The sequence below is a fragment of the Lissotriton vulgaris genome, chromosome 3_1 (genome assembly GCF_964263255.1).
Source record: "Lissotriton vulgaris chromosome 3_1, aLisVul1.2, whole genome shotgun sequence".
Taxonomy (NCBI): Eukaryota; Metazoa; Chordata; class Amphibia; order Caudata; family Salamandridae; genus Lissotriton; species Lissotriton vulgaris.
Genome location: NC_141689.1, coordinates 1,698,578,811 through 1,698,603,241, shown reverse-complemented (window position 1 = coordinate 1,698,603,241; position 24,431 = coordinate 1,698,578,811).

Here is a 24,431-nt window from a genome sequence, read left to right as displayed (position 1 = left end):
CAGTGGCAGCGGCGGTCCCTCAGTAGGAATTAGGATGTGACCGCCACCCTGGCGGTCACATCCCATATCTTTAACCTTGCGGCGGGTGCTTCTTGAAGCAGCACCCAATGCAAGGTCAAAAATGTATGTATTGCATTTACATGCACAAAGCGGCAGGCACCGCGCGGTACCTGCCGCTTTGTGCATGTAAATGCAGGGGGGTACCATAGGTACCCCCCATGTGCACCCTCCACCCCCTGAAACCCTGGGGGCCCGCAACGGGCCCCCAAACTAAAAAGATGACATGCTTTTCCACAGCGGAAGCATGTTTCCTGCCCCATCCTAATTTGGCTGGCGGTGTCTGATAGACACGCCACCATATTAGAGCTTTTCCGCCACGGGCGCAAGGCGACCGCGGCGGAAAAGCGGCGGACGGTTTTCCCGTCCGCCGATGACCCCCCAGCCATCCTATTCTGGCGGGGGCTCTTTGAAGGCACTGCTGCAGTGATTTCGCATCCTCCGGTCCGGCCCGGAGGATGCGGAATCACCGCAATAATAATCGGCCCCTAAGTTAGGAATCACTTCCTGGATGCTATGAGCAGTTTTGCCCGGCGCAAGCATCAATCTTCAAGCCAATCACTCCTGCACTTCTCGACAAACTAATCTTACAGCCTATAACTTTGTCAACTGGACCAGGTTGTCATTCTTATCTTGGAAATAAGAGGCCCACTTTAGCTTTTGCACTTTTCAGCTCTTACCTGTACTCTGGCTAGTGTTATATATGAGTCATAGCAAAATACCTTTATTCATCTTTCTTTCCATACTTACTGGTACACTGTTGGCCCCTGTAGTGTTGCTTTTCATTTTTAGGTACACTACTGTTCAGTTTTCAAAGAGGATCCAAATGATGAGTAGACATCATGATTTCCACTCAACATTCGGACCCTCTATGAAAACTGAACGGCACTTGTTTGTTAGATAGTGAGGTTTATCCATGTTAGGAAGTTTGTGGATGAGGTGAGCATGTTTGAAGCCGTTCTGTCATGGACAGGGACCCAGGAAAAATCACGCAGTACAGGGGTAATGTCTTCAAAGTGAAAGGCACGGAGATGGGGCAACAGTCTCTTTGTATAAAAAGCGGAGTTCATCATCAATGAGTTGTAAGATATTAGTTTCCATACTATAGAGAACCCAATATCCTGATTAGTAGTAATATAGCATGTTATTTCATTTGACAACAGTTTCTAGGACTTTTGCTCTCCTGATGAGCAGATCTAAAATGGAACAGGAGATGCTCAGGTCTTCTGGGTTGGCAGAACGTTTTGTGAGCAGTGGCTTAGTTTCACCCAGTGTAAGACAGTCAGGAAAAACTTCTTGAGTGAGGGAAAGATTCATCAGTTTTTGCCTAATGATGAAGAGGGGCAAGTATGCTAAGCATTCTTTTGTGAAGTTGACCGAAAGGAAGTCTGATAAGGTTTGAAGTTGGAGATAATGGGGTGTATTTGGGTGCCTTAGAGTGTTTCAAAGCAGGAACAACTGTGATAAGATTTTCTGCTCATGGCAGGATAGAGGAGCTAGGCTGGTGTAAGAGGGCGCGTCAGTGCCCCTGACCATAGCATCAGAGAAGTGGCTCTGGTCTTAGCAGCAAAAATCTGTGGGAGCAAAACTCTGTACCCCAAAATCAAGACACTCCAGATTTTACCTCAAATAGACCCCATATTTCACTGGATCAGAGACAGCATTAAACCTCAATTTCATCAGGCAATGTGTCCCTGCATTAAGGCGTCTCTCAAACATCAATATCAGGAAATACAGATAATTAATAACTGTTTTCATAATTGAATGGGCCCAATCTGTAACTGAGTTCTAGATCAATCAGAAATTACGGAAATAGAAAAGTAAAGGGGTACACAGTCAATACTCAATGCAGAGTTATACAGTGAATGCAATGAACCAGAAATTATTAAGTCCAAGTGGGCTTCAAAATAGAACAAAAAACAGCACCCCTGGCAGCATTTTATAAAGCTCCCAACTTACCCTCAAAATCTAGGGTTTTCAATCATTTGTTTTCAATATGAATTCAAACTTTTTGCTGATTCATCGTGGTGTGTGCACATATATAATTTCCTTAGCAAATCAGAGTACATGAAAAATAAATGTCATATTGCCTTAAACCTAAGCACTAACCCATTGCATAAATAATTATTCAGCACCTACTATGCTAATGTCACCCAGAGATGCTTGAACAGAACAACATAACTTAACAATAACATGTTATATGAATAAATAGGTCTCAGTGAACAAGAGGAAGATCTTGTAACATCTTGTAACTTACAGCAAAACTAGGAAAGGCTCATCCGTAGTAGAACAACAGTGGGAATAACCAATGCATTTCAGCTTGACTGTGCAAGGCTGAGCTTGTGGGGAGAGGATGTGTGCAGAGATGACTTCCATCTTGAAAAAGATGTAGTTTGTGCTTTATTGTGGCCTAGTTAACATTCTTTAGAAAAAGGCGCTTTAAAACATCATAAAAATGTGTTTCAAAGGCAAGCACATAATATCAGTGTGTGCATATGAAATTGTGTGCGTAAATGAATGCTTCACATTCTTAATGATGCACAAAGATACAAACCCATATGTTGCACTTAATACACAAATATATGGATTTTTAAGCATTTTATCTTCTTTTAGATGGTAATAGCGGAGAATATCTAATTTTATTTTCAATAAACCACACAGAATATCACCTGGTTATACAGTATCTATTACTCTGCCGATGTGCTCCATGAGGGACTGGCCGAAAGAAGTTGGATAGTTTAAGGGTATTATGCGTTGTAATGGTATGCATTGTAATGACTTGCGATGTTTTGCCTATGTTGTAGTGACATGCATTGTAATGACATGTATTGTAGTGACATGTAATGACATGCTATATAAAGGATGTTGCGATGTAATGACTGCTATGTAAAGGTAGTACGATGTAATGACTGCATTGTACAGGTTGTTTCCTCCAAAATGTGCCTGTTATTCCCTAACTCGTGCTATTTATCAGATCCAACAAAAAACATACCCTGTGATATCATTATTTATTAGGTGTGATAAATACCACCCAAACTTGTAATCAGGGCCTAGAAGTAATTTCAAATTAGGAAATGCAATAACAATGACGGAAGTCACAAATTAAGGACATAACTAAAGAGTATCAATGGCAATTCACCCTGCAGTTAATCAAAGGTTAAAATGTTTTATATTTGCACTGGCTGTAATGAAGAGCCCTCTAACACATCTGCTCATATCTTTAAATGACTAAAAAGCATTGCTTGATCAATCAAGACAATATCACATTACAAACCAATTGTTTTGCCTAAAAAAATTTCAAGAACGAGTATACCAGTATGTCTGGATAAAAAAGCAAAAACTTCTAAAGTTCTTCAAACAAAATGAGCCATAACATCATAACACATAAAATCAACATGTGCTTAGAGGACAAAATTAGAAGTAAGTGACTAGAAAAACATTACCCTGAACTTCAGATCTACACCATCATGGTTGCAGTTCAGAAGGTCACGTGTATAATCAGAATGAAATCTTTCAGGATATTTTGTTAAGGGCATACATATTGTGCTATAAATGAAGGTTGGTTCCCCAATCAAGTATTGGCCACCAAAGTACTCTAAACTGCTGGTGTATTGATCTTCTATTAATGCCAGTAATTATTTATTTACACATTTCAAACCTTCTTTCTCAAAATAACTCTCATGCAAGCTTTTAAAAAGTACAACGTATTTTTTTTTTAACTAAAACACTTTAACCTGACAGCAATGTTATTCATTGTGTGCCCAACACCCAAGTGAAACTCACTCATTATCACATTTAGTTCCACATGTATGTATAAAACTAATGTCCTTTAATTGAGTTGGACACCAAATATTCATATCACACATAAGAACATTTTGTGTTAACATTAGCATCATTAAGATCAGAGTAGTAGACCCCAATTCTATGCCAAGCCCTGCAATAGAAAAAAAGTAAGACACTGAATAGGAAGTTGGAATGGAAATGCATGTCAAGATCTTGTAGCTTTTCATTTTCATATAGAACTGTACTCTGGCTGCTCAAGCCCTTACTTCTTTGCAGTGGCGCTCGTAACATTTGAAAGTGGAGATGAATAAAGGTTTGATATGCCTTCTATGTAGTGAGTGACATGGATAAGCTTAATTGACAAACGTGGGGTCCAGGCTGGATCATCCTCCAGAAAAAATAAAATGAAAAAAAGATTGCCAAATGGTGCATTTTAAAGCAAATACATTTAGTGATAAAGCAAGGCTTATAAAGCAATGGGAATCTATAGTTTTGCAAAATTAAATACATAAAAAACTTCCCTATCTCTTACTGCATTAATATGTTCAAACGTTATTGTAATGTGCAAATTGTACAGAGCAACAACTTCAGCCTTTTAAAGTGTGCACTTGCCCAGTGTCTTGCACTGCATGCAGCATCAACTTTGGAAGAAAATACTCTAACCAGACTTTGGAAAGGACCCACATCTGCTGATTACAATTAGTTATATAGAAATATGTGTAGAAAAGTATTTAAATTGGATGAAAAATGTACTGACTCTCTAAAAGAGAGAACGTAAAATACATTTCTGTAATTCCCTTAGTGAGCTACACAACCAGTATTTTGGTTTCTCTCCAAGATGTAATTGCATCCAGATATAAAACACAACAACTGACCTACACCTTAAACCTGTCAGTACTATTGGCTTTTCAATGGTTGTAAGCTAATTAACATTAATGATTTGTTATATATAATTAACCTTCCAATTGTTTCAATTCAGAAATTTCAATAGTATTGAGGCCTGGGGAAGGAGTTTTGGACTTCAGTTATGTGTGTTTTATGTTAGATAAATATATCCTTTTTCTCTGCACAACGTGCCCACCTGCACATCTTCAGTCACCTCTCTTTCCTCTTGAACACCCTCTTTTCTCTCTTCCCCAAATACACTTCCTTGTATCCCTCTCACTTCACCACTTTCAAACATGCATTGCACTCATTCACATGTAAGCAATTTATATTATTTTGCCCTGTAAATATTTTGCCATCTGTGCACCCCCTTCTCACATAACCACTGTTCTGTGTGCTCTGCAGAGAGGACAACCCACTGACAGACACTGTGCTGTGGCTTCAGCATCAGCATCAGAGCTCTCAATCCAACCTCCTCATAAACACCTGTATAGCTCAAAGTAGGCATGGAATAAAATACAGAAAGAAACACAACATGATTAAATAGCTAACTCTTGATGGAGGCAAGATTAAGTAAAACTTTAAATAAGTGAGGAACTAAATCACTAAAATGCATTGCATTAACAGTTTTAACACCCATTTTTTGTAAATCAATCCACGTTTTTGGCATCAATGTTGTTAAGGGCATAAAGATAGGGCCAGGTTTAATGTCATACAGCAGATAACTGTCCACTATAAGCATATTTCTCTACCTTTACATTTGATTCAGATATTTGGATCAACTTCACAAGGGAATAGGAACACTGGCCTGCTCGTCTTTTGGATCCATTTTGCGGGGGAACAAATGCAGCAACTCTGCTTTTAACAGGGCCAGCGACATGCAGCCAGGGCCTGGAGTGCCACAGTGAGGGAGGTTACCATGGCGAGGGGTCTCAGCACAATATGTATAACAGTAGATTATCATTCTAACACTTACCGTTACTGTTACTAAAATACACACGTGCTATCCACTCCTATGTGTGAAGAATGGGAAAGGGTGGGATCTAGACCTGTGAATGATGGACGGCTGATCTCACGCAGGGAAGGAGACTTCATTGCCCGAAACTATGACAATAAAATCATCACTGTTCTACAGTGGATACTGTCATAGACTACAATGGCGATTATGACGGGCTTTAGAACCATCTCTTGCTTCAGAGAGCGGCAGGGCAGGCAGCCTGGAACACACAGCCCAGACTTAAATACAAATATTTGTTTAGAGATACGATTGTGTCTCTAAATAAATCAATCTTTTTAATATTTGTACAGGAATGTGAATGCATTTCGCGGGGGCGCAGACCCAGAGCCCGAATGGAGAATCTGCCCCTGCTTCTTTGGTGTTCTTCAGAGATATGTCAATGCTCTGCATTTTGACCTTATGCAGTGGAGAACATATCCTTTTTTTTTTTTTTTCCAGGGTTGTTTTCAGATGACACTACAAATTAGATTCATACATTTGGCATAATCAATACATAAATAACATAAATAACATTATTGCTAACCTCTTATTTTTTTCCCTTTCCTTCTTTCTTTTCTTCGACCTTTAAAACATTTGCTTCCAGCACAGAGCAAGACCAAATAAAAAAAGAAAAAAAAATGCAAAAAAAAGACACACTGATCTAATTTATCTGATAATATTTGCGATATGGCTCAACCAGACTCTAAATAATCTGTTAACGCTCCCCAAATTGATGAGCCTATACGTTTTTTTCTTCCCCCCTTCACTGCATATAAACTCCATTCTAATTCATAAATATTATAAAGTTTAGCCCTCCAGAATTCGAACGTTGGGGCCTATGGCTGTAGCCATTCCGTAGCGATGCATAGCTTGGCGACAGTCATGGCTGAGAATAAGAAAAATTTGTGTTTGCTTAATACTGAATCATCATCCACATTTGGATCAGTTCCCAGTAACATAATCATTGAAGATATCGTAATCGGACTATGCAATACAATAGAAATGAATTTCTCCAAACCGTTCATAAATGGAGAAAACTTAATGCAATAATAAAATATATGCGACATATCAGCATAGAGATCTCCACAACGAAAACACCTCCCATCATATTTACTGCCCCAGGTGGCCATTCACTTAGGGATATAATATAGCCTAAATACCGTTTTGTATACTTGAGCTTTTAGGTTAGCTGCCATGCAAATCTCCTTGGCCATGCATAGAGAATCATGAATGTCGACTTCTGGGACGGCTAACTGATTTTGCCAATAATGATTACATTTATACATATCATCATCTCTGCCCTCAAGCATTAGCGAATATAATGATCCAATCTTTTTCTTGAGACGGATCCCTTCAACTAGTGCATTTGGTGCTAGTTTAATTTGCTTTTTTAAACAAAAATCGAGAATTTGTAAATATTTAAAAAAAATATGCCTGAGACAAATCATATTTTTATACCAATATTCCAAAACTAGCTAATGTAGAGTTCTCATCATATAAATCTCCAATTTTTCTTAACCCTTTATTTGACCATCCCTTTGTGACATTATCCCAGAAAATAGAAGGTAATATTTTGTCCGCTGTGAAAGGGGTGTAATAAGAGATTCTTCCTAAATTAACTAATTTCTGTACACTTCTCCAAACTGGAGTACATATCTTTTACCAGGATATCTAGAGAACTATATGCTCCCATAGCCCTGAGAAGTCATAACCCAAATACATGATTACATAAACGTAGTTACTATATTTCTTTTTGTGTCTAAACTATGACATTTGAGAGATGTTATTTAATTGACATTTTAATAACATACCATGATACCTTAATTTACGGGTCAATGGATGTCAGATTTCCATAAACTACTAATTTTAAAATAAAAATGCTATATTATAATGGGTACTTTTTACAATTCATTTAAGTCCATTCATGCAATGAAGTTTATTTCTCTGGAGCTAACCATAACCTTTTCTATGGATTATTCCACGTATCAGAAAAGTTTTGCTGCCTGAGTATTGTTTAGCGTAGTACTCACCTAAAGTGGCTCTATGGATTGGATGTCACCTAATGATAGCAACATTTCTTATAGCCCTAATACTGTCAGTTATTCTGGTGCTCACCTTATACAACAGATGTATCAATGGCTGAACAAAAATGTAAGCGTCCAATACATAAATAACTGTAAGAAATTGGGTTATTAATTAAGGGGGGTGGAAGCCAAACTCAGGCAACAACCACAATCCTTGTCAGAGAGAAACGCAAAAGCCACTGAATTAACCAATGCTTAGCCCTCTCTAAGTTTGGTAAGAGCAGTCAGGCGTAACTCAGAGGCAATGCAAAAAGTATTTATGTAGAACACAAACAATTGAAAAGTTAAAATACAAACCAAGAAAACCCGAAATAAATTTAGAAAAATGAATGAGTACATTTTAATAAATAAAATCACAGCAAAACAAATGAAATCCAAACAGTAAACCCATGAGTTATGATTTTTTTTTGGGGGGTGAAAACTAGTTCCTAAAAGATCAAAGAGCAGACTGCTGGTATCTGGTGCACAGCTGTGAGACCGGGGCAAAGTCAAAGGTTAATGATGACCTCGATGGGGCTTACTTTTGAACTTAAAAGCAATTTCCAGAAAAAGTTCTCAATAGGGCAAGGCAGCAGGCTGTAGATGGGAGGCGGTAACTGATGACAGGGAGCCACTGGAGAAAGTCTCTGTGAAGGCGTCGACAATGGCAGGAAAAGCTCCGGGTGGGAAAAGCTGGTTCTTCAGGCTGAGGAGAAGGTCATTATCAATGGGGTGCTGGTTACTGTTGAGCCCAGTGAAGATCTCAAAATTAAGAAAAAAGTTCTGGATCCACTCAAATTCACACAGTGGAATAAGGCTGCAGGCTGTAGTCAAAGAGGGCTCCACGAGGCTGGATACCACCACCCCGAGGTCCTGCTCAAGAGGATTTGCTTCTGTGGAGAAAAACGTAGTGGGGTCTGTGGTGAAGTCAATCCCACGGGCGATGCACCTCCTGCGGAACAACTTGCAGGTAGGTCCTGGTCTTCTCTTGATTGTCAAAGCAGTTTTTGATTAAACATTTCACAAGTCCCAGATTTTGGATTCTGGTTGGAGGAGGCCACTCCAGCACCATATCTAAGGTCTAGAACCTAGGAGACACCACTTCAAGGGTTAGAACACACTCCAGCAGAGGTCACAAGCAAAACTCAAGGCCTCAGGAGCTTGATATAGCCCAGTAGTTCACACAGGAGGCCAGCCAGTTAGCCTTGGGAATACTCTGTTGGCCCTGACTCAGGGAGAAGGTCCAGTCTTACTTCTTCAGATAGTGGGGCAGCAAGACAGTCCTTCAGCAGCAAGGCAGAAGAGCAGTCCTTCTGGCAGTAGGGCTTTCTTTATTCTTAATCTTCCACGGGTCCAGTAGAGAAGTGAAGAGTTGTTCTGGGGTCTAATATTTATACCTGGTGGCATCCTTTGTGTGTGGGGGAAACATCCACATCTCGTTCTGGAGAGTTCTTTCCTTTCCCTGTCAAGACTCCAAACTGCCTGGGGTGACAAAGCACTGGTGATTTGATCGTTTGTGTGTGCTGGAGGTACAGCCCTTTGAAGTGTAAATGGAGCAAGATACAGATCTGCCCATCCATCCTGGTAGGATGGACCATCCTGCCATCAGCCAGTCCACTTTACGTTTCTGTCTGGGAGGAATACACAAAACCCAATAGCAGTTTACATTCATCGACTCAGGATACTGGCAGAAGGCATAAATCGGTGGGACAAGAAAATGCCAACTTTAGAAATTGTGACTCAAAATTTTACTTTACCATTAAATAGGATTCTAAATTACAATCATTTTGCGTCTGAACATCATATCTCTATCGGCTGTCAATCTGTTTATTAAGTGCTGTTAGCACGTAATAAATGTAGTTAGGTAATCCAGTATTAGTCAATGGAAAAGGCAGATATTACAACAGTGAAAAACAACTTTAGGCGTATTGCACTCCTAGGACATGTAAAACTTGAACTCACATGTCCTACTATTTACATAAAGTGAACCCTGCACTATGGGCTTTTAGGACCTGCCTTAGAGGTGACTTATAAGTATTAGAAAGGAAAGTTTAGGCCTAAATGAAACAGCAATTTAAAACTGCTCTACAGGCTGCAGTGGCAAGCCTGAGGTATGTTTTGCAGGGGGCAATATACGTCCTTCTGCCCACTAGTAGCATTTAATTTACATTTACATGGAGTACCACTTACTAGGGGCTTATAAGTAAGTAAATTAAATATGCCAATTAGTGGGAGCCTAAATTTTAACATGTTTAAGGGAGACATAGCAAGTACTTTAGCACTGGTTAGCAGGGGTATAATGCACAGGTACCTAATGCCAACAAAAACAGTTTCAGGATGTCGGGTCTATCAATGTACTAAAGGGCAGTTTGGTCATCTAGTAATAAAGAAGGACATATTGTGGAAATAGGTGCATGCCCTCATTTTCACAGCCCATACTTTTGCAAGTTTTGAGTGTGCAATTTGTACCTGATCTTTGTGGACCAACAATAGAACAGTGACAGTGAATTTCTTTATTGCCATTAAGTATCTTTGTGCTTTAATGTATACTCAATTGTACTTTTTTTTGACATTTTTGACTAAAAAGGTTTAGATGAAAATACAAAAACACTTACATATCCAAGTAGAGAATAAAATAAGATATTGATAAATGAAACATAATACAAATGAGAAAATGTTATAGTTATACAGAAGATATAATAAATGTGAGGAAGCAAAAATAGCAAATATTCCATAATCTATAAAGCAAAGATAATAGAGAAGAAAAACAGAAGCCTGATCCTGCAAATTATAAATTACACGTTCATAAGAGGCTGTTTGTATCATAGCCAGCAGCCACTCTTCCTGAGAAGGAGATAAAGAAGACTTCCAATGACGTAATATTCAAATTTTGGCCGTAGCCAAAGCAATATGAAGAAGACGAGTCTATGTTTTAGACAGTTTTGGAAGACCTCGAAAATCATGTAAAATAATATTTGCAGAAGTAAAGGGTAGAGGTAATGATGTAGTATTAGCCAAGGTCTTTCTTATAAAAAAACAAAATGATCTAGTATGGGGGCATTCACAAATGATGTGCGTAATATCACACCCGGAAGCACAACATCTCCAACACAAAGAATGTGATATCAATTTAGCATCATGTAGTTTAGATGGAGACCAGTGCCATTCATGGATGATTTTGAAAATGCAGAATTTGAGACGAGCCTCTCGGACACCTTCATGTAAACCTTCCAGAATGTGATCCCATTGAGTAATGGACACTGATAAGCGAGATTGCCATTTTAATTGAAGAGCTTTTGAGAGGGGTTGCGAAAAAAGAGGATGCAGGAAAGTCTTATAAAGACCAGAAGTCACACCTTTAAAAATTCCCCACAAAGGCAAATAAGACAAAATAGGAGACGCGGTCAACATTTCAGGTGGGGAACCTAAATGCTTTGTGATGGCTTGTTGAAGTTGAGTATATTTACGGGATTGTGTGGATGGTAAACGGAATTCCTCACTAAGTTGGGAAAAAGATTTAAAGTTGTGATCATGAAACAGTTGTTCCAGAGAATGAACACCAGCTTCCTGCCACAGAGGCCAGGATAACATGCGACCACGAACACGAATAGCCGAGTTGAACCATAAAGGAGCTTTGACATGAAGCCGCAAATTAGATTTAAGTATACGATGACTTCTTTGCCAAGATTTATACATAGCAGATAAGATAGGATTTTTAGGATCGGAAGGACTGGAACCCTTGCCATATAAAAGGGACAAACCAAGACTGGAAGTTAATAAGTGACGTTCAAGTGGGACTCATTGAGGTATGTCTTTAGACTTAGGCAAAAAGAAGGAAAGTTGTGAAAGATGAAGGGCAAGTGAGTAATGCTCGATAGAGGGAAGACCCAAGCCCCGTGTAATTGGTGAGATTTTAATTTGGCCAAGGTAAGACGCGGTTTAGCCGTACCCCAGATAAAAAGTTTAATTTTGGAGTCAATGGACCTAAGAATAGTTAAGGGAATGATTAGAGGGAGCATACCTAGAACATAAAGAAATCACGGGAGGGTAACCATCTTAACCGCCTGAACCCGTCCCCAGAGGGATAAACCAAGGACCTTCCATTTATCAAAATCCCTTTGCATTTGCGTGATCAAAGGAGTTAAATTGTCCACAACCATGTTATCCAATCCTCTGTTAATCAATATCCCTAAATATTGAAGCCGGGATGATTGCCAATGAAATGGAAAACCAGAAATTGCAGCTTTTGTAGTACCAATGGACATGGGCAATGCTTCATTCTTATCCCAGTTTATCTTATAGCCGGAGAAGGAAGATAAATCATTGATGATGCGAAGGAGAGCAGGAAGAGAGCGGGGAAGATCAGTAAGTGTGAGAAGAATATCATCTGCGTATAAATAAATTTTTGAATGACCAATTGGAAGAGGAACTCCAACCACTGCAGTCGATTGACGTATTGCAGCAGCCAAAGGTTCCAGAGGAAAAGAAGAGGGGAAAGTGGAAAACCTTGATGAGTACCCCGTCGAATTGGAAATGGAGTAGAAAGGAAACCATCGCAGTTAACTTGAGCTGATGGGCTATCATATAGCAGTCGCACTTTAGCTATACATTGGTCACGTAATTCAAATTGTTGCATTATGGTAAAAAGATACTCCCATTCAATGAGATCAAATGCTTTTTCAGCATCCAAAGAAAGAAGTAGGGCATCATCAGCAAGATGTTTAGCTGACCATAAAGCATGAGAGAGAGTACGTAGATGATTCCGAGATGAACAACCGGGAACAAAGCCTACCTGTGAATTGTGGATTAAAGAAGGTAGAACCTTACGAAGACGTGATGCGAGGATGCTAGCAAGGATCTTAATGTCAAAGTTTAAGAGAGATATGGGGCGGTAGCTACCACATAACAGAGGATCTTTACCAGGTTTTGGTAAAACAGCTATGATGGCCTTGTTGGAAATAGGACCAAGAGAAGACTCCTCTGTGGCTTCTGCGAATGCGGCATGTAGAGTATCAACCATACTCTGACCAGTCCACTTGAGAAATTCAGGGGGAAAACCATCATCACCTGGTGCTTTATGGTACGGTAAGGCAGTGATAGCTGAGCAAATTTCTTCTTTCGTAATAACTCCCTCAAGTAGGGCTCTACCATCATCTGAGAGTCGTGGAAGATGTACCGCATCCAAAAAGTTTGACATCTCTGACGTAGCTACGTGAGTGCTTGGTGAGTAAAGAGATCTGTAAAATGAAGCAAATTCTTCAAAGATTTCTTGCGGCTGAGTAAACAAATCGCCAGAGCTTGATTTAATAGCCGGAATTGCCATAGCAGCCTCCCTCTGACGCAGTTGCGCAGCCAATAGCCGGCCAGCCTTTTCACCCTGATCATCTTTTGTAAGGCATATTCAGCCTTAGAAGTAAAAAGACTATTAAGAGACATGCGGCCCTGCTCCAATAATTTACGATTTTGAAGGGTTGGTTTCGAAATATATAATTGAGAAAGTCGGCAAATGTCTTTCTCCAGATCAACTTGTTTGGAAGCGTTTTTCTTGTTATATAGAGCAGCGTTCTGCATAATTTGACCTCTGATAGTTGTCTTAGCAGCTCCCCATACCATTCTTTTAGAGGAGATTGAGTCCTCCTTATTTAAAAGGTAATCACGCAGATGTAACTGTAGAAGAAGTTTACCTGTTGGTGTTTTATATTTATTGATGTTTAAATGCCAGGACGTGTGCCCCGGGCTGGAAAGACCCAAATCAAGAGACTAGAAAACAGGAGAGTGATCAGAAATGGCTGCTTCTAGAATTTTTGATTCTGTAACTAGCCGGACTGTATGTTGCGAAAGAAGAAAGTAGTCGAGATGGGAGAATGTACCGTGAGTAGAAGAGAAGAATGTGTATTCTTTATCTTGTGGGTGACTGAGTCTCCAGTGGTCAACAAGACCAGTATCAGTAAGAATGTCTCGCAAGATGGCTCTATCGGAGGCATTGACGGTATCAAGGCAACCTGTTCTGTCAAGGGCAGGGTCTGGGGCCAAATTCCAATCACCTCCAATGAGAAATTGAGCAGCATTATTTTCTGTGAGGAGACGATTGAGTCGAAGGAAAAATAGTTTTTTTGGGTCTAATGGAGCGTAGACAGAACCAAGACAAATGAAAGAGTTCCCAAGTTTCAACTTAACAAATACATATCGACCATCCGGATCAGACCATGTCTTGATAATCATAAAAGAGAGTGACTTCCGAAAAAGGATGGCTACCCCACATTTACGAACAGGGTTAGGATTGGTGGGATCAGGTTTAGAAACACTGTTATGAATGACTTTACCAACCTGATCTCTGCTGAGTTTACTAGATTCAACATCGTCCAAATGAGTTTCCTGTAGTAAGGCAACGTCTACATGTTTAGAATGCAAATAAGAAAGAACTTTCTTGCGTTCAATATAATGAGTGAGGCCATGAACATTCCAGGAAATCACTGACAGCGGATGAGTAGAAGACATGACAATAGAATTCAACAAGGAAATAATAAGGAAAAGAAGAAATAAATAAATAGAGAGAAGAGAAGAGAAGAAAGTGGTTACTCTGGGTAAGGAGGGAAAGGGGAAGAGAAAAAGAAAAAAGAAAAGTAGGTTAAAAAAAGCAGAGTGAAAACTGGAACAGACCAAGTAAGTAGAAATAGAAGGAAAGAAGTATTAATGATGGAGAGAAGAGAAAAAGAGAAAGAAAAGAAGAAATAAACCTAGACTGTTAACTACGAGTCTGGGTGCACCTACAGCAGCGCCAAGAGAGGCCGTACCCCCTCCGAGCAAAGAAGAATGGGGATCTGGGGGACAAATGATAATACAGAACATGTGAAACGCAGTAAAATATAGTTACAACAGCAAAATCGTAAGAAACCATACAAAACTATCATGAAACATAGTCAGTAAAGTAGAAAAAAATCACTAAAAACATGAGATAAGAACCCTACAGTAAGAGAATAACATGAGGAGAAAAAATAAAAGCAAGGGAGATGAAGTAAAATAGAGACATAATACATAATAGAAGAGGTGTGAAAGATAGAGTGAAATAAATATGAAAGTTAAATTAGAGGAAGAGATAGATCCAGCACCAACATAAAGAGGGGGGAGAAAAGTGTGGAAAAAGGTAGGGCCGATGTCGAACAAGAACCTTTTTCCGTATTGCCTGGCGCTAACCGCCTCTCATACCACTCAATCTATCAAGCAAGAGGCAGGCGCTGGAGACTGGAAGGCAGGAAACAGAAGTTTTTTTCCGACGGAGCAGAACACGTCGACTCAGACAACAGGGTATCTTCTCGAGGTGCTCTGACCGCATCTCTGAGGCCTGGCCTCTTATACACAAGTTTATTGCTTTATTGCATAAAACACATCTCTGGCAACACTTTGATGTACGGAAAGACATCCTCGGAATCTCCGCTTCAAGCCCGTTCCCACACACATTTACAGTAGAAGTCCCCACCCCGGTCACAACAGGTGATGATTGTCACGCAGCTGGGCATTCCGCTGATTCCTGGAATGCATGTGGCTGATCGGATCTCATGGGGTGGGGGCTTTGATCAGTTGTGGATCCTTTGATGGGGGAGCTTCCTACTGTATGGGGGCAATAAACAGCATCCGCAGGGCCAGGTGGCGGCCTGGGAACAAGCAGGACAATCTGGCACAGAGGGAGGTGTTGAGCTGGGAACAGGATGGGATTCCGAGGCAGGGTTGTGCTGGAGAGGGGTTTATGGCCCAAGCATGTGAGAGCGGGGGCTGTCAGCGCGCGGGGGATGCCTGCGAGGTTAGGAGAGTGAGAGAGAGACACGCGCTGGCTATCGGCAGTGGGCAGAGAGGCCATGACATTCAAAATGGCTGCCGCATACGTGCACGAATGGGCCTAAAAAGGGACAAGATGGCGCCGATAATGTTGATGCTGCAAACTAGATTTTAACAGTCCTCCCTTTTCAACATATCTAGCCAGCTTGTCTAATCGATGTCTATCTTCATCAAATTCCTAATTTCGACGTCGTACAATGCTCTCATGCGTTCTTTTTCAAAGTCCAGAGTCTTAGGTCAGATACAGTTTTCACATAGTGAACACAGAGGTGGCAGGCATTGGATCCCCAGTCAGAACCCACATATCACAACAACAGGTATCAGGATAATTGTAAGTAACCTCCACCCCCAGTTCTTCACAGTACTCCAAAACCAACCACCAAGAGACCATTCTTCTTGTTCCTGGTAAACTTCTGAGGAAAGTCTGTGGAGATGTTCGATGGCTTTGTACACTGAGGGTGAATTGTCCGGTATATATGTGCAGAAGCTGGACCCAATGATGCGGCATGCTCCTCCACGATCCGCTAGAACCACATCTAGAACAAGGCGGTTCTGGAGAGCCACCAGGCGGACCGCTTGAAGCTCGGCTGTGTTGTTCGTGAGGATGACAGCTGTAATCTTCATCATTGTTTCAACTGCCTGGGTCAAATGCTGGATGGCACGGCTGTTTGCCAATGGGCCCCAGAGTGGAACAAGTCCCTTCATTGCATCGAGGAACTGTGCTCCGGTGGAGTCGGCTTGTTCAATGTCTTTGGCTCGTTTTTGTCTGTGATGATTCGCTGGAGCCACATAGGTCGGAGGAAGGATGAAGGCAATGTAACATGTGCCCCCGCAGCCTTTGGGGAGCCAGGTGTAAGCCTTTGTACCACAAACAAAGTACATGTTCGGAGAGGAGATAAAAGAGGGTGGATCAATGGAGTCCAAAGTTCTGATGATGCGGCAAGCGCTCCGGCCTACCAGTTGTGTCCCAAGCCCTTCGATGCACATAAGGCTTGTGACGTTGATGACGGATAGGGCCACAGTCAGGGTGGCAGCTGTTCGTTTCCGGAGGTAGGAAAAGGTGGGTCTGGTCGGATTGTTGAACACCTCCATTTCAATCCGTTCTTTGACAGGGATGTCCAGGTGGATAGAGTCGTTGGAGGTCTGTGGGCAGAAGTGTGCAGCAGTTTTCTTCGTTTTGTTCTGCCAAACCTCATGAAAGAAAAATTTCATAGTTCTGCTGGAGGTGGTATTATCCCTATAGCTCTCTTGCAAGAGGATCAGCCAAGCAAGGCAGGAGCCGTGAATTGAGAAGGGCGAAGGGATGAAGGGTATAGAATGTCCAGTGGCATGGGGTAGCAACCCACAGATCCAGCCGTTGGTGGCATTGGTAGCAAGATTGTGCTGGTGCAGCAGTTGCATGAAGGAATTATTCCAAAACTCCTTTCGCCTTTCTCGGAGTTGGGGTGAAAGAGAAAATAGATAATGTTCTTTCATTGTGGTAGGCTGTGCAGTGGTCAGGAATGTCTCATGGGCTGGTGCGGTCTCTTCCACAATCCAGAGGGTGGTCATGAGGAGGAGGCAAAAGAGAAGGGCGATAAAAAGTGCAATTGTCTTTGAACTGTGGATTTTGTCAGTCTTTGGATTTCTGTAGTGTATCTTCGGCTGTCCGGTTGCTTCCATCATCTTCTTATCGGGCGCTTCCATCATCTTCTTATCGGGCGCTTCCATCATCTTCAAGGGAGCTCTGTAGCCGGCAGAACCACAAAATTCATCTGGCTTTCTCTCCTGACAGCCTTTGTAGTGTTAGGCCACCGCTCTGAGAATTACGACTTAGTCAGTGGTCTGCTTAGCCGAAGCTCCCTCCTTTCGTCACAGGTTACACCCTTCTCTGGATGGCACAGTGGGGTCAGGATATTTTGCCAATTCGAGTATCTCTGTATCAGGATAACAGTTCAAGGATGGTCGATCTTTGTTCAGGAGCTCCTCTTGGGTGGCCACGTCTTTGGTCGTCGTCAGAGTCAAGGAGGTCTTCTTGCAATGGTGTGCATGCACCCAATTGCGCTTCCCTTCCACTTGAAGAGCCGTTCGGGTGGTGATTAAGACTTGCCAGGGGCCCGTCCACCGAGGTTCCAGACTCTTTGCACGCTGGAAGTTCCGGATTAGAACGAAATCCCCGGGTTGCAGGTGGTGTCCGGGACCCCTGGAAGCATCAGGAATAGCATGCAACACCTGTTGGTGGATAAAAGACAGTGTTTTAGTCAACTGGTACAAGTAATCAGACATTAGGACGTCCGGGACGTCATGAATGGATGTCGGTTTTGTTGCAGACCAGACGCTCATGGGCCGGCCGAAAACTTCCTCGTATGGTGTCAAGTGGTGTTTGGTGGGGGTGGAACGCATTGAGAGCAATGCCAGTGGGAGAGCGTCTGGCCATTTCAGTCCTATGGTAGCCACTATTTTAGCTAACTTCAGTTTCAAGGTGGCATTATGTCGTTCAACTAGTCCAGCAGATTGGGGGTGGAAGACTGCGTGGAACTTTTGTTTTACACCCAACCCCTTCAAGATGAGTTGGATAACTTTGGCTACGAAGTGGGGGCCATTGTCGCTCCACAAAATCCGACAAAGGCCGTAACGAGGGAAGAATTCTTTCAGTAGTATTTTTGCAGTAGCAATGGCAGTGTTGTCACGGGTTGGATATGCTTCCACCCACTTGCTAAATGCGCACACCACAACTAGTACGTACTTCAGGCCTTGGCATCTGTCTAGCTGGATGTAGTCCATCTGCAGGACTTCAAACGGGTAACTGGGAACCCCAAACCCTCCCCGGGGTACTACAGTTCCTTTCCCAGGGTTGTGTTGCAAACATATCAAGCATTGTTGGACCAGACGTTTGGCGGAGTCTGCGATTTTGTCGTTGTGCCAAACTCTGGAGACAAGTTCGATCATAGGGGCTGATCCTATGTGTGCAGGGGAGTGTGCCATAGTCAGTATGGGAATCAGGTATGAGTCAGGTAGCAACCATTTGTTTGTGTCTTTTGTTCGCCAGCAGCCTTCATCGTCTTTCAGTCCCACCCGTGCCCATTCAATCAATTTGTGTTGTGAGCTGGCCATTTGGATGTCCCTAATAGTTTCCCTAGCGTCTGTCCATTTCTCTGCTTGTGACCTGGTCATGTACATGTGTGTCATCGTCCTATTCTCGGCTGTGGTTCGGGCAGTGATGTCAGCCAGTGCATTCCCCTGCCCAATGATGTCCGTCACCTTTTTGTGTGCTTGGCATTTTATTACTGCAAGTTGTTTGGGAAGAAGGACTGCTTCAATTAAGGCGGGGACTAGATCTCCGTGTAAGATGGGGGTGCCATGTGAGGTCAGGAATCCCCTCTCCTTCCAAAGGAGCCCAAAATGGTGAACCACCCCAAAGGAGTACTGGCTGTCGATGTAAATGTTTGCTGTGGTTCCTGCTGCCAGGATACATGCTTGTGTGAGGGCAATAAGTTCTGCTGCCTGTGCAGATCGTTGTGTGATGCGGGCTGTCTCTACTACAGTTCGGGCTGTGGTAACTGCATAAGCAGCTGAGGTAGTACCATCGGGGAGTTTGATGCAAGAACCGTCCACCCACAGCTCTCCGTCAGGGTCAGGAAAAGCCGTGTCTCCGAGGTCGATCCTACTCCTAGTCTGTTCGTCTGTGAGGGTCACACAGTCATGTACAGGGGACACATTGGGATCGTTCTCTGGTAGGGGTAACAAAGTCGCTGGGTTTAGTGTGGTGCACCTCTTCAGGGTGATGTGGGGTGCAAGCAGAGTCAACTCGTATCCAGTCAGTCGTGCGCTCGTCAGATGTTGTGTCTTAGTCTGGTACAGGAGGGTGTCAACCGCATGGGGTACTAACACCGTGAGGGAATTCGAGAGTACGATTCCCTCACTCTGTCAGATAGAGATAGCAGCGGCAGCTACAGCTCGAAGGCAGGCGGGCAAAGCTCTGGCTACAGGGTCAAGAGTGGCAGAGAAGTAAGCGCATGGTCGTTGCTTTGGGCCAATGGACTGGGTCAAGACAGACAAAGCACATTCCTCCCTTTCGTGAGAGTAGAGGGAGAAGGGCTTGGTGTAATCGGGGGTTCCTAGAACATGGGCTGGACAAAGGGCATCTCATAGTTTTATGAAGGAGGATTGGCATTCAGAGGTCCAGGGGGGTGGGAAGGGAACATCCGTAGCCAGCAGAGAAAGCAGTGGTTTTACAATGAGGCTGAAATTCGGTAACCACTGTCGGCAGAAGGGAGTGAGGCCTAGTAGGGAGCGGACTTGTTTCTGAGTCTTAGGGACAAGGGTCTCTAGAATGGTTTGGATTCGGTCCGGAGTAAGTTTCCTTCCGTCTTTGGAAAAAAGGTGGCCTAGGTAAGTGACCTGGGGTTGGCAGAATTGCAGCTTCTTTTTGGAGACCTTGTGGCCATTGTCCGCAAGGAAGTACAGGAGTTAGATGGTGGCTGTGACTGCAAGTGGAGTGGTGTCGGCCGCCAAAAGGATATCATCGACGTACTGTATCAAACACCACTCCATCCGGTAACTGGACTGCGTCCAGTTGTCTCTTGAGGGCCTGACTGTAGATGCTGGGACTTTCAGTGTAGCCTTGGGGTGCTCGACAGAATCTATATGAGCGGGCTTTTAGGGTGAAGCCAAAGAGGTATCGGCTATCTGGGTGGATGGGGATAGAGAAGAAAGCGTTCTTCAGGTCAATGACAGTGAGGGTGGTGGCAGTGGAAGGAATCAGGGTCAGAATAGTAGTGATGTCGAGACCACGGGGTACTGAGGTACAACTACTTTGTTGACCTCTCGTAGGTCAATGATGAAGCGTTACGCTTTCTCATCTCCCTCTCCTTGCTTCTTTATGATGGGTAGGATAGGGCTGTTGCAAACATTGCTAACTACTTCCTCTACCACTCCTGCGTCTATCAGGGACTGAATAATCTTTACCAATGCCTTCTCGCCCTCGTGCGATATCCGATATTGTGGGAGTTTCGGGAGTATTGCGTCCTGTCGAACAGTTATGTGCACTGGGTCAATCATCATGCGTCCTACGTCCGAGTCAGTCTTGGCCCACAGATACGGAGGCAGAGTGTCAAGTAGGGACGAGTCAGCGTCAGAAATGGAAAACATGCGTCGGGAAGGACAATGTCTGAGCAGAACCGGGTTGTCGTACAGAAAGACTCGAACTTCGTCTTGTGAACATCTAATGGTGGCTCGGAAATGTTTCAACAAGACAAGTCCCATAATGGCGTCAGGGGTATTGAAAGAAAGCAAAAACGTTGTGTCAGTGGTGTTATTTTCTAGGTCGAAGGAGATCGGTGTGGACAAAGGGTTAGTGTAGGGCGTTCCATCGACACCTATCGATGTTACAAGTGAGCCAGACAAGGGTGCCCTTGGAATCAGTCATTTAGATAACGCACTACGTGTCGCGCCAGTGTCTACCAGAAATGGAGACTTCGTACCCAGGACCTTAGCGGTGACATAAGGACCTTGCTGGTCAACATAGAGCTCGACTGGATCCCTCCCTTGCCCTAGGCAGTCCTATGCGAAGTCTGAGTGTCGTCACAGTCAGACTGTTGGTACTGGTTCTGTCGGGGACGGTCAAATGTCTTCAGTCAGCCTGATCTGTCGTTATTCGTATCGTTCGTGGACCCTCGTCCCTGTCCTCTATTTCTCGGTTCACCCGCTAAGTCTTTAGGGTCCCTATTCTTGTTCATCTCCAACAGAAGCGGACACTGGGATTTCAAGTGGCCGAATCCCTTGCAGAATGCACACTGGTCTTCGATAATATCTTTACGTCCAACATAGGGTGCGGGAACACGGTCTTTAGGGGGTGGATTCCTAGGGGCATTCGTCTGGTATTTCCCCTTGTACGGCTCTCGACCTACAGTCACCCCTTGCAACTGTGCAATTATCACCCTTTCCTTCAAGTCCTTTTTCTTTTTCTCAGTCGCCCTATCGTGTTCGTTTTTCTGATGCTCATAATATTGGGCCATCTGGAGGATAGCCGCGGGTTTGGAGGCTGCCCAACTACTCTCGCTGGCCTGTAGTTTCTGGGAGACCTCCTGCGACAGACCTTTGACATAATTCTGGACAAACAGATGGTGTCCGGTTGCAGTGGTCATGTCTTGGCCGCTGTAATCGGAGAACACCGTTTCGAACCGGGAGAAGTATTCTGATACGTCTTCCTGGGGTTTCTGGCGACAGGCTGTTACTATCGACCAGTCCACTTTCTTTTCTGGGATCAGGGTTTTCAGTTTCTGCACAATTTTGTACTAAAATGGATTTCAAAGGCTTCTGTCCAGGCTCTCGCTGTCTATCTATGCCATCGAGTTGTGACCAGGTATGTCCAAACAGCTCAAGGTGGTCGACTTTCCGGATTTGCTTCCACACATCAGCTGGCAGACATAACCTGAAAAACAAATCGATGTCGGCTAGGGTCATAATTGTTGAACCTAAGGCTGTACCTAGTTCAGTGTAGAAGGCAGTGGGGTTTTTACGTAGATCGGGCAGAGATTTTCGGAACGTCAGAATATCTTGCCGATCCCATGGTTGGTAGACCCAGTTATACACTACCCTCCCTCTTGCATCTTGGTGGTTGACGTCATCGTGTGTTTCCTGACCTCGTGGGGGAACCCAGTAGGGAGCAGCCTCTCTTATTGGCATCATGGCGCCAGCTTGCTCTATTCGTGGCTCGGTCGCTACAGAAGTTGTAGGTTTAGCTTCCAACCCTTGTTCAGTGAGGTGGCGGAAAACCTCAAGCGTTCCCGCAAGGAGGTCCGCAACATCACACTCGCCCTCATCCCCGATATCGACCTTTCTATACAGAGTTGTTAGGCTCTCGGTACCTTTGTCTCGATATCGGTCCTCATACACATTCTGGGCATGATAACACAATCGTACGACAAAGTGTCGTCTGTGGCTCCCCGCATATGAGTTGAACATATCCATGATGTGTTCCTCACTCTCCTTTCGTTCTACTAGTGTCTTTACTACCTTGTCAATCCCTGCTCTCTCATCTTTGCTTAACATGTTCGTTCTTGTGGAATCTGTCTTTCGGGCCTCAGAGTCATCTAACATTGTTGCTTGTGCTGTGTCTAGTACAAGGGGTTCGGCCGGCGCGGAGGCCATGGGGACCGAAGCCCTGATACTACTCTCACCTGTGCTTGGGGGTAGTGGGTACTGTAATAAAGGTTGGGAAGGGGCATAAGGAGGGGGCATGTAGATAATCGGAGGACCTAATAAAAGATCATCGTGGGCTCGCTGCTTCGAGGGTATTTCAGGATAGAGCGTAGAGGGTGTTCTAACAGGACACTGACTCGATGTTTCTGACTCTTGCTTCCGTTTGGCTTCCTCTCTCTCCTTTATTTCTTCTTCTAGTTTCCTAGCAGCTAGGTGGGCTGTCTTTCGTAGCTCTTTCTCTAATCTAATTTTGTTTCTCTTTTTACGTTGTTCCATTTCTTTGCGCCACATGCCGAGACTATCAAGCATAGTGGGCGTTGTCTTGTTGTTACAAAGGGCTGTTTTAGCGTGCTTATCTTATCTTCATCGAAGGATCCTATCAGTGGCCACTGACTTTTCTGATCCTTTTTCGTATATTTATGCCATAGTTTGCTATAGGCTATGGCGAATAATCCATGCTTCATGAACATGTCCTTGTTAGGGGTGCCTTCCAGTGGACCTGGATGGTTCATCTCTAATAAGCGGTCCGGGCTGAACCAACTACCAATCAGTGGGGAGAAGATAGGCATGACGGGTTACAAAGGGGACAAAAGTCTGCACTATCTATCTTATCACTGTTTGCAAAGACTAGACAGAATATTTCTATTCTTCGTTATTTGCAGGCAAAGAATACCTCAAAAAGAACCAATATCGAACAGTCAATGTTCGGACAATCAAACAATGAAATGGGGAGAATAATAGGCACGACATTTTACAAAGAGGACAAAAGTCTGCGTTACCTACTCTTCACTACCTGCAAAGAGAGAACCTGTTCTTCTCCGTTTGCAGACAGAGAATCTCCAGAGAACAATCCGCGAACAACAATGTTCGGGTCAAACAATCAATCAGTGGGGGAGAAAGATAGGCACAACGGGTTACAAAGGGGACAAAAGTCTGCGTTACCTACCTTTCACTACCTGCAAAGGAAGAGAGAATCTATTCTTCTCCGTTTGCAGACAGCGAATCTCCAAAAAGAACCAACAATTCAAAGAGTAATACTAGTATTTTCCAAACAATCAAACAATCATTTCGCAATTTGTCGTGTTACACGACCTTACCCGGACCGCATGGACAGTTTCTTGTCTTCCGAATCCAGCGCCCGATCGTCCTCTACTCTCTGTGACTGTCGCGGCACTCCTGATGGTTCCCAGTCAGGACCGTAGATCACTCGAGAGAGGTCTGTTCGGAACCAGTGAAGTTCGGATGATCGGCTGTCAGACGAGGGTCTATCGGACAGGAGCTCTCCCGATCGTTGCAGTCGTTCACTCTGTCGTCAGGACCTCTCCCACTGGATCCACGTGTCACTGATGGGCCCCACGTTCGGGACACCAATTGTGGAAAAAGGTAGGGCCGATGTCGAACAAGAACCTTTTACCGTATTGCCCGGCGCTAACCGCCTCTCATACCACTCAATCTATCAAGCAAGAGGCAGGCGCTGGAGACTGGAAGGCAGGAAACAGAAGTTTTATTCCGACGGAGCAGAACACGTCAACTCAGACAACAAGGTATCTTCTCGAGGTGCTCTGACCGCATCTCTGAGGCCTGGCCTCTTATACACAAGTTTATTGCTTTATTGCATAAAACACTTCTCT